Source organism: Apodemus sylvaticus, chromosome 20 (genome assembly GCF_947179515.1).
Source record: "Apodemus sylvaticus chromosome 20, mApoSyl1.1, whole genome shotgun sequence".
NCBI lineage: Eukaryota > Metazoa > Chordata > Mammalia > Rodentia > Muridae > Apodemus > Apodemus sylvaticus.
Genome location: NC_067491.1, coordinates 52,702,173 through 52,717,662, shown reverse-complemented (window position 1 = coordinate 52,717,662; position 15,490 = coordinate 52,702,173). Strand labels below are relative to the sequence as shown.

Here is a 15,490-nt window from a genome sequence, read left to right as displayed (position 1 = left end):
ATATGGGACTCTGACTACCTAGTCTTCAATCCAGTCAGAGACCTGAGGAATTAAATACCCTCAATTGCCAGAACATACAATACAAGCAGCTTCCTCATCTATGCAACTGACAGACAGCTGCTTCCTTAGACAGACACCCAAAAGTCTATGAATCTTTGGAGTATCTATCTTTTGCCTTCCGGCCCAGAATATATGCCAGACTTTCAAGTAGGAATTGTGAAGGACTCCTTACCTTCTCCTGGCAAAGCTTGGGCATCGACTTCCCTGTGTCTTATTTATCTACATCTTGGACAGCATTTGTCTGCAGTTTAGGCGAGCACAATTTCTTGCCTAGTGTCTAGCTTGTCACGTTTGAAGCAAACTCCATATAGTGGTTCTTCAGTGCTCATCATCTACTTTGAAGATGTCCGTGTGCTGCCAGGAACAGACATGCCTCACCTTAAGACTGTTTTATTAACAAAACATCTAGAAATGCCATATTCTGTAGATGTTTGAGGTTTTTGAAGACTATAATATATGTGAATTGATTGTTCGTAGCTAATATATGTTTAACATATTATACATTTTTTGTAATCAACAATATTCATATCTAACAAGCCTGTAAGTTTGTTTGACTATCTAGTAACTTGCATTTCTTAATTATCCTAGACAGTTTGCAACAGCAGCCTTCAATGAATAGAACTCCACATTACATAGGTGTAATACCTTAATGAGATTTGAAACATATATACATAGTATATTCTTGCAAATATAATCCTATTCTGTATTAAGATACAAAGCAAATGTCAAAATATTTGGCTTGTTATGTTCTTTGGTCTAAAAGTTGATTTTCATAATCTACTGCTTTATTCACACACTCATACACACATATCCACACATATATGCATATGTACAAATATATATGCATATATACACCTATACATATACATGCTATTATTCCCCTATCACACTTTTCTTTTAATGCCTTCTTCCACTCTCCTTGAGCATTAGATAGGAGCAAGAGAAGGATCAAGGAAAGAGAAGGGAAGAGAAAAAGAAAGTCCTGAGTCTAACCTCCCTTACTGTGATTCCACACTGACCAAGCCAATTAACAACTTTTAAGTAATCCCCCTTAAAGGAGGACAAATATAAATAACGTGATTTATAACCACAACCATCCACCCCACTTTTGGTGAACGGGATGTCATTCTCTTCAAATTGCTTCCTACTGTTTGGTGGTGTCTTTTCCTTATGTGTGTCCAAAAAATTGGGGAATTGGCCAGTATTAAGAAAGCTGGTTGTACTATCAGTTGTCCAAGTTCTGTTTACTAAAAGATATAAGGCTTAATTAAACCAAGACCCTCGTGGAAAAGTCTAAGAGTCCAGACCAACTGGGATCAGCAGCTTTCAAGCTTTCCTAGAAGTGAATTTTGATGAAAAAGCTATTTTCATAGTCTGAAACTGAGCCTAGCAAGATGCTAGAATAAATATTTCTCAGGGTCATAATACCCTACCCAGGATCCCTGAGAGTGAATCTTGTCATGGCTTCTACTTCATTGGTGTCTGTAAGCATATAAAATTTTACAGGTAATACACATTTCTGCATGAACAAATATATGGAATATGAAGTGTGCTCAATCAGCTGAAGAGGATGTGATGATGTCTGTTTGAGCTGGTAGGTTGTTGTTTTCCTAAGTTAGCTTGGACTATATACACAAAGTTTAATATGAATTTTCATCCACGTCATTTCAAAGAATGACATGAATCCACCCTGAAGAATCTGTAGCCAACAAGATTATTAGCAATACTTAGATGAAGTCCAAGCTATAGACTTTTTCATGTCTCAGACAGTTTGAGTGCAGTTCCCAGGTAGAGGGATCAGAAAAATAAGTAACCTGTTTTGTTGATCTTCGTGATTTCTTTCTGGTCTGTAGCAAGGATCTTCAGGAGGTCTCTCCCTGTCAACTCTGAGTTTTATTAATTTTGAAGGATTCCACAGTTTTCCTTTTCCTGTTTAAAAAGTATCACATTCAATTTCCCTATGCAGAATATTTGCTGCCTTCTGTTCTGAGGTTATCACATAGTTATGCTAATCTAAATCTAAACAGTGCATTCTAAAATCTTGTGCAGCTGAATAAACTGTCTCATTGCCATCTTAAAATTTCAAGTCAATAAAGCATGATTTAAACTATCTTTGGAGGATCTCAGATCTCCTTTTTGTTCCAGAAGCATTTCCTTTGAAGTCCTGTGAGAGTTCTCCATAATTGCTTGGTCTGTACATTGGTGATGTATAACACTTTTATGCCACAATGGGAAAAGTGTGTAATGGATAGATACACAGGTTAAAGCACCATCAGCTCTGATCTGCAAAGACATTTCCACGATAGCCACCATCTCTAATAAATGTGCAGTTTCAGAACCATCCCTTTCAGAAGTCAAGACTAAGGTTTCCAAAGCTGAAGCTGCTTAGAAGACTAAATATGTATCCAGTGCATGATGTATTAACATATGTACATTTTTAAAAATTTCAAACTCAACAAAATCAAGCACATGACATTTACTGAAACACATCTCTTGTGTGTTATTGCTATGGAAATTTAATTAATTTTATTACAAATCAGAGTCTCAATTTTAACAGAATGTTGAGCCTCTATGAGCTGCCAGTGTCATGCTTCAAGCCGTCCTGCAATTTGCTCCTCTAGAAATTCTTCTTCTTCTCTCATTCTAAGTTCCAGATTGGATTCTTTTAAGACTCTGTTCTGATTTTAAAAATACTCTCATCTCTGTTATCTGGCCTCTAACCTAGTATCCGGTTTCTGACTTATCTATATCAGCTTTATTTTGAACCTACTTAAAGGTGTTATATAAAACTACAATAATTACCGAACATATTAATTATTTATTGCTTACACCAAAATAATATTATATGGGGTCAAATGGCCATCTATCATTGTATTTATCTCCAGGTTTTTTTCTTTTCTTTTCTTTTCTTTTCTTTTCTTTTCTTTTCTTTTCTTTCTATCTTTGTTTCTTTTTCTTTTTCTTTTTTTTTGAAGAGAGGTTTTCTCCATGTAGCCCTGGCTGCTTCGATATCAATCTGGGGTCCATCCTGCTCTGGCTGCTCAAGTGGCCAAGGTCAGCTACCAGCATCTCGATTCATGCTGATTCTCCTGTATTTCTGTGACTCATTCAGTGCAGACACCAAAACAATCTCCCAGTTTTCTTTGAGGAAGACCATCTTCTTCGCTTTGGCGTTGATGTTCTCACCTAGCTGCTCCTTATCTTCTTGCCAAGCACAACTAATGTTGGGCATCTAAATAGCGCAGGATCCTGGTTGCAAAGTCGGCTTCCTGGTTGATCACAGAGTGCTGGTTGAGATGTAGGCCAGAGCAGCCGCCAGGGCGTCTAAAGGTCCTTTGTCTCAATCAGCTTCTCAGCTGACTGCTTGATATGGCCATTGGCAGTGGGAGGCACTGAATCCTAAAGACTGATGGCATCTTTGCTGGAGGCCTTTATTATTTCTGTTGCAGAAGGAACAGCTATTCATTTAAACTTAATTCCTGATTTCTGCTCCACTTGAGCTAACTGGTACTCTTCTTTGTGCTGATAAATGCAGGTGCAAAAGCCTGACTTTCCTGCTTTTCCTGTTCACTCCAAATAATGACTGTAAAACTCCACATCCTTGGGTTGAGAGTCCTTAATGATCAGGTAAACCTCAGGATATCTAACACATGGGCAACAACATTGGTAACCACCCAAACTCTAAAATTGCCATTTTGGAAACCTTTCAGGGTAATTTCCCTTGCTTCCGCAGAATTTTGCCATGTATGGACTAGGCATCCTGCTTTGTGCATGTGTTTTGTAACAGTTCCTGGTCATCCTTCGTAGTTTCACAGAGATGATTGGGTGCCCATGATGACTACTGTACTCTCAGATCACATCACCAATCAGTGCTGCACTCTGTCCAGTGACACTTAATCTCCAGGTGCTCCACAGCTATAGCTGCTTTCTGAGTCTTTTTTACCAATCAGGTCTATCTGTTCATATGTAGATTTCATGTATCTTTTAACAACATTAGATACCAAATTTGAGCTAGTTGCAGAGAAAAGCAATGTTTGGGTGTTGACTTCAGAATCTGTCTTGAATGCTACATGTGAAATTTCTTCCAGCTGATCAGCAAAACTCATATCCAACTTCTGGTCAAATTCACCCAGGACAACATGTTTAAGTCTGGTGAGATCTCCCTTCCCTTGCTTCTATAAGGGTTTTCCTTAACACACCCACCCACTTTTGCATCCCTGCCCTTGATTCCCCTACACTGGGGCATCTATCAAGCCTTCATGGGACCAAGAACCTCTCCTCCCTTTGATGTTTGACAAGGCAATCATCTGCTACATATGCAGCTGGAGCCTTGTATTCTCTTTGCTCATGGCTTAGTCCCTGGGAGCTCAGGGGGATCTGGTTGGTTGATATTGTTGTTCTTCCTAGGGGGTTGCAAACCCCTTCAGCTCCTTCAGGCCTCTTTCAAACTCCTCCACTGGGGAACCTGTGCTCAGTCCAATGGTTGGCTGCAAGCATCCACCTCTCTATTTGGAAGGCTCTGGCAGGTCGTTTTAGGAAACAGCCATATCAGGCTCCTTTCAGCAAGCATTTCTTGGCATCCATAATAGTGTCAGGGTTTGGTGATTGTATATAGGCTCTATCCCCAGGCAGGATAGTCTCTGGATGGTCTTTCCTTCAGACTGTGCTCTACAATGTGTCCCCATGTTTGCTCCTGTGTGTATTTTGTTTCCCATCTAATATTGACTGAAGCACCCACACTTTGATCTTCCAAACTGCTGAATACTAGTCTCACTATCCATGAATTCTCGAAGGATATTTGATTACACTCTGATACCAGTGATTGTGATGTTTTCTGGTAAATCATGTTCCTAGTAGAGGTGTGATTCACCCTTAATGCACATATTTAATCCCAAATGATGAAGATAAAGTTAATAATATAGAAAGTAGCAGCATGTTTGAATGTTATATCTAATTGAGTGGTAGAAATGATCTGAATCAGGGAAAATTCAAGAGAAGAGGATATGCCCACTCTCGTGAGAAAACAGAGGGAAAAGAGTCTACTTAATCAGAGCAATGGAGAGAGCTAGAAAAGAAGAAAATTAAGCTGTTTCCCTGGGAGAGATTTACAGGGATCAGAAAGAACCAGAAAGTATTTTGTTCCCCTTTCTAAGAGGAAGGAACCCCCCCCCACACACACACACACTTTGGTCTTCCTGTTTCTTGAACTTCATATGGTCTGTGAATTGTATGTTGAGTATTCAGATCTTTTGGGTTAATATGCACTTATTAGTGAACACAAACCATGTGTGCTATTTTGTGATTGTGCTACCTTACTCAGGATGACAATTTTCTAGTTCCATCAGTTTGCTTAAGAATTCCATGAATTCATTGCTTTAATAGCTGAGTAGTACTCCATTGTGCAAAAGTACCACAATTTCTGTATCCATTCCTCTGTTGAAGAATATCTGGGTTCTTTTCAGCTTTTGGCTATTATAAATAAGTCTGCTATGAACCAATGGAGCATGTGTCCTTATTACATGTTGGAGCATCTTCTGGGTATATGCCCAGGAGTGGTATAGCTGGGTCCTCAGGGAATATTATGTTGAATTTTCTGAGGGACCAACATACTGATTTCCAAAGTGGTTGTACCAGCTTGCAATCCTATGAACAATGGAGGAGTGTTCCTCTTTCTCCATATCCTGGCCAGCATCTGCTGGCACCAGAGTTTTTGTTCTTAGCCCTTTGGACTGGTGTGAGGGGGAATCTCAGGGTTGTTTTGATTTGCATTTCCCTGATGACTAAGGATGTTGAACATTTCTTTAGGTGCTTTTAGTCTATCCTACATTCCTCAGTTGAAAATTCTTTCTACAGTACCTGGGAACTCTACTTTGAGAACAACTGGTTTAGCTACATATGCACAGAGCACCACCCACCCCACTGCAGTTCCAAGTAGCTACTGTCCAGTATTCACTGGCAGGGGGCAGTGTGGAGCTGGTCTCTTGACACCATTGCTTATCATCTTCTGGTGTCAAGAGAAATCTGGGCCTGGCACACAAGGCACTCCCCTGCAAGTCCACAATACACTTTACAACTAGAGCCATATATAGTATATTTGAAATGTTTTATTTAATGCTGAAAAATTAGCCTAGGAGGCAGAGGATGTAAAATGAAAAGGCATGTCACCATGTCGTCTTTAGAAATGAGTTGTTTCCTTCAAAATTACCTTACTTTTACTTCTGAGTCCAAACAGGCTCTAGTACCCCTGAGACAGCGGTCAGGGGTTGTGGTCACTCCAGGACTCTAAAGCAGGGTCTGGGCTTGAGAGCCCTGAGCAGCTGGAAGACAAACATCTTCCTGAAGGTTAGAAGGAAGGTAACATGTGAATCCTTGAAGAAGGCTCCAGAAACAAGCTTTTTAGTGGGGCTGGGTAGGAGCCATTTCTGAGTTTGTTGCAAGATCACAAACAAAAGCAGTGCACAGGCTTCAAGACACAGGCAGGATGCTCCCCCACCCCATACCCTAATTAGCTCACTGAGCCAGGCTAGCTAGCATGTCTTGTATTTAATGAAAGGGGACCTGCAATGGTGCTGGTTGTCCTCAGCACCCATCTGAGCCCTGCACACTCTGCCTTGATCAGAGTTCAAGCAGTGAAAGACAGACTCCATTGACCCGGTGACCCTTCCATTTACTGCTTTCCCAATCTCAGGGGACAACAATTTGCCAAGAGAGCCTGCCCAGGCAGCTCAGGCTGTGCCAGGCTAAGATGAGGCAAGCACTATGGAGTGCCTGAAATGGCTGTTGTCAGGTAATTGCAAGCTCCTGTGCTCACTGTGTGCAAATGAGGGGCTCATCTTAAGTGGCTCTGTGGGGAGCAGACCTGTTGGCAGTGTCTGTCCTCCACAGCACAGGGTTCTGTGCACAGACAGCCACCTGGTAAAGTGTAGTGTGCCTGGGCTGTGCTTGGGGTGTCAGCTGTGGGCCAGCAAAGGTGAGACAATGACAGTTCACCTGGGTAAAGCTTGTGTCACCAGGGAACAGCTGTCTCTGCTGTCCTCCCTCCCCCTTTGGAGCTGGCCAGGTGTTTGTTCTTCTTCCCCCTCTCTCTTGGTGTCTGGCAGCCTCACATTCAGCCAGCTCCATGTGGTTTCCAAGCTCTTGGCTCTGTGCCCTCCCATCTCCTTTTTTAGCCAGCATTGGTCTTGATCCGAAGTAATCTTTCTGAACTTAAAGAACTCTCTGTGAGTACCTTAGCTTCCCAGAAATTAATCTTCTTTGCGTACTGTGACAGATGATGGAAACAAATGGAAATGTGTCTGAGTGTTTTTGAGAGATTTTCTCTAAGGTAGGTAAGACACACCATGGATGGTTTCTGGAACATTTCCTCAGGATGCATTTCCAGCTGTATCAAACTGAGAAAGCAACTAGACAATCAACCTTCAGCTGCCTGGGATTCCTGACCAGGGACACAATGACATCACTTGCTCTTTCTCCTAATACCCTGCTGTTTTCATCATGAGGTACTGTATTATCATCACTTCTGAGTCACTGTAAGGAGAAATGTAAGTCATAGAATTCCCTATGAACACTAGACTCATTCCACTAGCCATGTGTCTCTTTCCTTTGCCAAGTCACAAAAGTTTTACCAGTGCCTCCCAAACTTTTCAGAGAACCCAAGGGTTTGAGACTATAGACTCTTCCACTGACTTTTCTCCCTTCCCCCATCTCTGCCAACTCAATGTCAGGTGACATGTGAATGTACTTCTCTAAGTGGATTACCCCACCAACTACTGTGCTGAGTGTGATGGTCTTGGCACCTGTGCTTGTGTGTCTTACAGTTTCTAACCCCTAAATATGGAAAACCACTGGCCTACTGGAGACAAGGATTACCCAGGGATAGTTGGTAGCTTCCTCATTCTGCACACAAATATCTCCTAGTCAGACATTAAGTGTGGATCATGATGATAACAGAGACAAAGACAGAATGCTAGGAGGACAGCAAATCTGAAAACAATGAACCTGAGACCAATAAGCTATTTAATTGTTGCCATGCATGCAGTACTGAGAAGCAGTGAACCATTCCTCAGTCATGGGGCTCCGCAAATGCTCATTAGTCCGCTAATAATCTCATGTGTGCCCTGTCAGTCACAGCCCTGTGAGAGAACGCCGAGCTCAGCAGATGTGAAAGGCTCAAACAGTGTCCGAGCTGAGTCAATGTTCGTAATGCTACTGGGCCTCTGAAAGTGTCTGGAAGAAGGGTCAGGTAAAGAATTAGTAGACAGTGGTTGAATTGTCTTAAAGACTGAAAATCAAGGTGACAGGTTTAGATGTGTATGTGTGTATGTATGTATACACATAAACATATATGTATTCAAATATGTATGAATATGTGTGTATATGTAATTCCTATGTGGGACCAGTCCATGGAATCCAGGCATCTTGTCTCATGTGAATGTAGCAGAGGCACAAGAAGTCTAAGAAGATCCCAGAGCCCCCTAAGTTCCTGCAATGAAGACAACCAGAGACTGACTCTCTACAACCTCAGATCCTGGGCAGGGTCTCAGTAGTCGTTTTCCCTACTTAACTGGTGCTCATGAAATGCACTCACTGGAGGAGAGCAACCAGGATGGAGCTATTGCTCAGGACATGCTGATGCCTTAGGTGCCATAGCTGGAGGTCAAGAAACACAGTCTATAAAGGTCGGCTTCCAATGCAAACAGAAAGCAAGAGCAAAGGCGTAAGACCTTAAGGGAAGGCAGCTTGTGTCTGTATTCTCCAACTGAGGGTTTGTTCTTCTGAGAGCACTGGAGCTAAGGTATCGCCAGAACCCGGGAATGGAGGGATGCACATCACCTCTCCTAGATCAGAGACCAACATCTGGGCACATGTGGAAGGTGGACCTTTGACAGTGCTTTTCACATTTGTCTCACTAAAGAAAAATAGAAAGACTTTTTGTTTACAAACAACAAGAACAAGAAGAAGAATGATCAGATTTATGACTGAGAGAAGCCCTATCACGTGCAGCACAGGCAGCAAGGTCTGCTGTTTGGGGCAGGCCTGCCTCCTTACCCACCCACCTTCTCTCACTTTTTGGTCACTCTACTCTGTGCTACATACAGTTAATTTGCTCGTTTCTCAACATTCGTTTGTGAATGTCACTGCTACTTTTAAGAACAGGGTGTATCCTTTTGTGTTTTTGTTTTTATTTTTACTGTTTTTACTCTTTAATCTTTTTTTACAGTCCATTTGTTATCCCCCTTCTGGTCTAACCTCTGACTCTTCTTCATCCCATTTCTCCCCCTGAATCTCCAAGACAATGTCTCCAACCATCACTAGACCTCTCCATACCCTGGGTCCTCAAGTTTCTTGAGGGCTAATTGTGATTTCTATCACAGGGGCCAGACAAGGGGATCCTCTGCTGTATATGTGTTGGGGTCTCATATCAGCTGGTGTGTGTTGCCTGGTTTTGGTTCATTGTCTGAGAGATCTTGGGGGTCCTGGTTAGTTGTGACTGTTGGTCTCCCTAAGGGCTCATCCTCCTCTTTAGATTCTTCAGCTCTTACAGAATTCCACCACAGGGTTCCCCAGCTTTTGTCCATTATTTAGGTGTAAACATTTGCATCTGACTACTTCAGCTGCTTGTTGGGCCTCTCACAGAGCAGTTCTTTTAGAGAGGAACAATTCTGCATCAGAGATTTTGGCTGTGGGATGGAAACCCCATCCCTACACTTGATGCCCTGTCTTTCTATTGGAGGTGGGCTCTACAAGTTTCCTCTCTGCCCTGCTGGTCATTTCATCTAAGGTCCCTCCTTTTGAATCTTGAGAGTCCCTTACCTCCCAGGTCTCTGGTACTTTCTATAGGGTCCCTCCAACTCCCATCTGCTGAAAATGCCTGTTTCTATTCTTTCTTGTGGTCCTCTTTCTTCTCACCACCAATACCTGATCATGTTGTACTATTCCCTTCCCTGACTTTTCTCCCATTCGGGTCCCTCCCTCCCCCACCCCCTCCATGATTGCTTTCTTCTCCCTACAAAGTTAGATTGAGTCGTCTTCAATTAGGTTTCAGCTTGTTAACACTGTTCATTTCTGAGGATTGTATCCTGGGTACTGTGTAATTTGGGGGGCTAATATTCACTTAGTGAGTACAAAACATGCATGTTATTTTAGGTCTCAGTCACATTACACATGGTGTTATTTTCTACTTCCAACCATTTGCCTGCCAAACTCATGATGTCCCCATGGTTTACAACTGACATTGTATAAATGAACTACATTTTCTGTATCTAGTCCTCCATTGTGGGACATCTTGGTTGTTTCTAGTTTTGGCTATCACACATATGGCCACTATGATCATCGTGGAACATGTGGTCCTGTGGCATGGTAGGGAATCTTTTGTTGATATGCCTAAAAGTGATGTAGCTGGGTCTTCAGGTATCTCTACTTGGGTGCCTCCAGATTGCTTTTCAGAGTGATTATACCAGGTTGCAATCCCTGAGCAATGGATGAGTGCTCCCTTTCCTCTGTGTCCATGCCAACATGTGCTATTAGCACGGTTTTTGATCTTAGGCATTCTGATTGATGTAAGGTGGAATCTCAGGTTTGTTTTGATTTGCATTTCCGGGATCACTACAGACTTTTCACATTTCTTTATGTACTCCTAGGCCATTTGAGATTCCTCTGTTGTGATTTCTCTGTTAACTTGTATGCCCCATTTTTATATTGGATTATTTGGGGTTTTGGTGGTTAGCTTCTTGAGTTCTTTATACACTTTGGATATTAGCCCTCTAATGGATGTGCCGTTAGTGAAGATATATTTCCCAATCTGTAGATGGCTGCTTTGTCCTATTGGTAGTATCCATTGCACTATGTAGGCTTTCCAGTTTTATGAGGTCTAATTTATCAATTCCTGATCTTAGAGCCTGAGGCACTGGAATTCTCTTTAGGAAATCTCCCAACCCCATTATATTTCTTCAAGACAATTTTCCCCTTTCTCTACTATTGGATTCAGTGTGTCTTCTTTTATGCTGAGGACTTTGATCCACTTGGAAATGAGACTTGTGCAAGGTGAAGAGCATGATCTATGTTCCTTTTTCTACGTTCAGACTGCCAGTTAGACCAGTGCCATTCATTGAAGATGCTTTATTTTTCCAATATATATTTTTTGTTTCAATGTCAAAGATCAATTGTCCATAAGTGTGTGGTTTTATTGCTTGGTATTTATTTCTATTCTATTGATAAACCTGTGTGTTTTTGTAAGGATACCATGCAGTTTTTAGTATAGCTTAAGGTCAGGATGATAATTACTACAGAAGTTCTTTTAAGAATGTTTTCCCTATTCTGTTTTTTGTTGTTTTGATTTTCACAATTACTCTTTCCCAGTTTTTGAATATTTGTGTTCAAATTTTGATGGTGATTGTGTTGAATCTGTAGATTGCTTTTAGTAGGATGGCCATTTTCAGGATGTTAATTCTACCAAGCCATGAGCGTGAGATATCACTTCATATTCTGAGTTCTCATTCAATTTATTCTTGAGAGACTTGAAACTCTTGTCATACAGATATTTTACTTTGTGGTTAGAGTTTCCCTGACATATTTTATAATTTGTGACTACATTGAATGGTGGTGTTTCCCTAAGACTCTTTCCAGGACCATTTATCATTGTATAATGGAAGGCTACAGATAAATTTGAGTTTATTTAATTTCCAGCAGCTTTGCTTAAGTTGTTTATCAGGTGTAGAAGTGTCATGATAGAACTTTTTGTTTGCTTATGTATACTACCATATCACTGGCATATAGTGATACTCTGACCTCTTTACAAAGTTGTAACCCCTTGATCTCTTATGTGGTCTTACTGCACTAGCTAGAACTTCCAGGGCTATATTGCATAGTTATGGTGAGAGTGGACATTCATGTCTTATTCCTGAATTTAGTTGTATTGCTTCAGGTATTTCTTTTAATTTGATAGTTTTTTGTGGTTTGCTCTATTTTAGTTTTATTTTAATTTTTTAAACTTCTTTTAATTAGATATTTTTCTTGGCAATTCACCATGCCTTCTTTTTTTTAATTGTGATTTTTTTGATTTATTTTTCATTTACATTTCAAATGATTTCCCCTTTTCTAGACCCCCCACTCCCCGAAGGTCCCATCAGCCCCCTTCCCTCCCCCTGTTTTCCCACCCAACCCTTCCCATCTATTTTAGTTTTATTATATTTATGTATGGGCATTGAATTCGTCGTCTCTCCAATACTTTTTAACATGAAGGGGTATTGTGTTTTGTCAAATGATTTTTCAGCATGTAATGAGAATGCCAAGTTATTTTTCTTTAAGTTTGTTTATCTAGTGGGTTACATTAATGGATTTTCATATATTGAAACAATTGAACATCCCTGGGATGAAGTCTAATTTATCATGGTGAATGATGGTTTCTATATGTTGTTGACTTCAGTTTGTGTGAATTTTATTGAGTATATATGCATCTATGTAAGTGAAATTGATATGAAGTTCTCTTTCTTTGTTGGGTCTTTACTGTGTGGTTTAGGTATCAGAGTAATTGTGGGCTCCTAGAATGAATTAGGTAGTGTTCCTTCCATTTCTATTTTATGGAATAGTTTGTAGAGTTTTGGTAATAACTCTTCTTTGAAGCTCTGGTAGAATTCTGCACTGAAGCCATCTGGCCCTGGCCTGTTTTTGGTTGGGAGGTTTTTAAGGAATTCTTATATTTTCTTAGGGGACATGGGCCTGTTTAAATAGTTTACCTGCTCTTAACTTTGGTATGTTTGATCTGTCTAGAAATTCATCTATTTCCACTTGATTTCCCTCTTTTATTGAGCATAGCCTTTTGTAGTTGAATCTGATGATTTTTCTGTTTCCCTTGTTATGTCTACCTTTTCCATACTTATTATGTTATTTAGGATACTGTATCTGGCACTTTAGTTTGGTTAGGGATTTATCTATCTTGCTGATTTCCTTAAAGAACCAGCTTTTGGTTTTGTTGGTTCTTTGTATCATTCTCTTTGTATCTATTTAGTTTCTCTTTGTTTCTATTTTGTTGATTTTAGCCTTGAGTTTGACAATTTCCTGCCATCTCCTCCTCTTGGGTATGTTAGCTTTTTGTTCCAGAGCTCTCAGGTGTACTGTTATTTTGCAAGTGTAGGATAACTCCACTTCTTTACCAGGGCGTTTAGTGCTAAGAATTTTCCTCTTAGCACTGCTTTCATTGTGTCCCACAATTGCTGTTGCTTCATTTTCATTGAATGCCAGAACACTTCATTTTCTCTCTCTCTCTCTCTCTCTCTCTCTCTCTCTCTCTCTCTCTCTCTCTCTCTCTCCTTCTTTCCTTCCTTCCTTCCTTCCTTCCTTCCTTCCTTCCTTCCTTCCTTCCTTCCTTCCTTCCTTTCCAAACAAAGTTATCATTTAGTAGAGTTTTTCACTTCCCATGGCTATGTGGGTTTTCTGTTATTTTTGTTGTTTTTGAAATCTAGCCATAGTCTGTCATCAACAGCCATCCTCCCTGTACATAGAGGTTTTTCGCCAACAACCTTCCTATTGAATAATGAGCCTCTCTCTCCATCTGCCTTCCTCCCTGTATGTAGCCACACTCATGAAACAAGCTGGTTAGTTGGAAAGATCAAGAACAGATAACATATGTGACCAGAGGTTGTACAGTTGCATGGAATGTGTATCAGCCACATGTGCAGGGAATCGGTGTCAATCCACCCGTGAAGAAAGATTGCTCACCTGGGAGGGAAAGCCCACATGAAATGAGGCTTTTGTCCTGAGCCTACTACAGGACAATGACCTGGTCTCACATTATGGCTGCTCAATCTACACTGCACCTCAGACTCCTGTCATAATACCAAGGACCCTGGTCCTGGAAAGGCTCAGTGCAGCAGTGTAGGAGAATACCAGGACAGGGAAGCAGGAAGGGCTTGATTGGGGAACAGAGGGAGGTAAGAGGGCTTATGGGACTTTTGGGGAGGGGGATACAGGAAAGGGGAAATCATTTGAAATGTAAATAAAGAGTATAACAAAAATATTATGTATTCTGTGAGTCTACTTTGTGAGTCTTCAACATACAAGGAGGCCTGGGAGCAAGAATAAATTAAAATGAAATTAAGTTCAACTCAAATTTCTCACCTGAAAAAAAATCACATCTAATAAGAGCTCAAAGCTCTTAAGACAGGAAGATATGATCCCCAATTCTTATTATCTATGGAAAAACTAGCTGGGATAGGCCAATCCACTTACTGTGTACTGCATTGTCTCAGCTATAAGTTCAGCAGCCTGATCTGTAGAATATGAGCTTTCTTTCAGACTCAGGGTACTCCAATCTCCAGCTATCTCAGGTAGTAAAACAGACAATCCACAATAATCTGGCTGGGATGACCTATATCAAAGTTGGGGCATGGCATCTAAAATAACGATCAAGGAATAAAACAAAGGCAGATAATGCTGCCATCTCCAGCTCTCCTACCCACCATCACTTCTGCATCTGCTGCCACCCCAGTGTGTCTCCCTGGATGAATTTAGATATCAGTCTTTTTATTGAGTAAAAGGATGACCTTTGTTAAGTCACTCCACATGTGATAGCCTTGAATTTACATATCTGTGCACTGGAGTTAATTGGCCCATTCCTGGAAATATACAAAAAATACAGTGCTTAACTCCTGTGAACCCTCAGTTACCCAGGTTCCACAGGTGGCATGCCCCATCATTTAAACATTGCAAACCCGTCACCCTGAATCCATCCAACCACTCATTCTGAAGTCATCCCTCCCAGGCACAAGCACCTGGAGCTAGAAAGGCTCTAAAATTCCATTCCCCCTGCTCCTTTTAAACTCTATGATGGGAAAACAAAAGGACTACGGCTCAGAAAAAAATTAGTGCCAGCTCTAGGATATGCCAATTCTGCATCACCAAACCTAGTCTAGAGTCAGAGTGGCAGATACCAAGGGCTACAATAGAAACAGAGAGAACACTTTGAAGGCTCCACTCTTCTTAAAGAAAATTGGAACCCCTCTTCTTTATGAAGTAATTCTGAGGAGTTTCTGAGCGTTTTACTTCTGCATAGCATGGGGGTGTACCATGGAGATTGTGCCATAGTGTGTGTATAAGATGCAAGTATGAGATATGAGAATGTTGTGAAGGTCTGATGTGGTGAAGGTCAGCGTTTTCAGCAAGCAGCAGTTCCCAGATGCTCCCCACATGTATGCCTTCCTCTGTCCTTTTTAGTTTACCCAGGGAATTAGACATGCATGCATTGGAAACCATTTAGGAAAGGTATGTCATTACACATAGACAAGAAATCCATACAAACTGTGCTGTCTACAGTGTTATAGAAATCGAGGCATTTTCTATCCTCTGACATTCCAGTATGAGAGAGTGCTCAAGACTTAGTCATTGACCTGAGGGTTCTTGGTAAACAAGATAAACTCTCAGAGTGCATTCAGTG

At 41.0% G+C, this 15,490-nt stretch overlaps 1 pseudogene; it reads right to left on the bottom strand.

The window, feature by feature from the left end:
- Positions 1-378: 378 nt before the first annotated feature.
- Positions 379-9,369, bottom strand: LOC127670549 (nucleolar RNA helicase 2-like; annotated as a pseudogene).
- Positions 9,370-15,490: the final 6,121 nt, after the last annotated feature.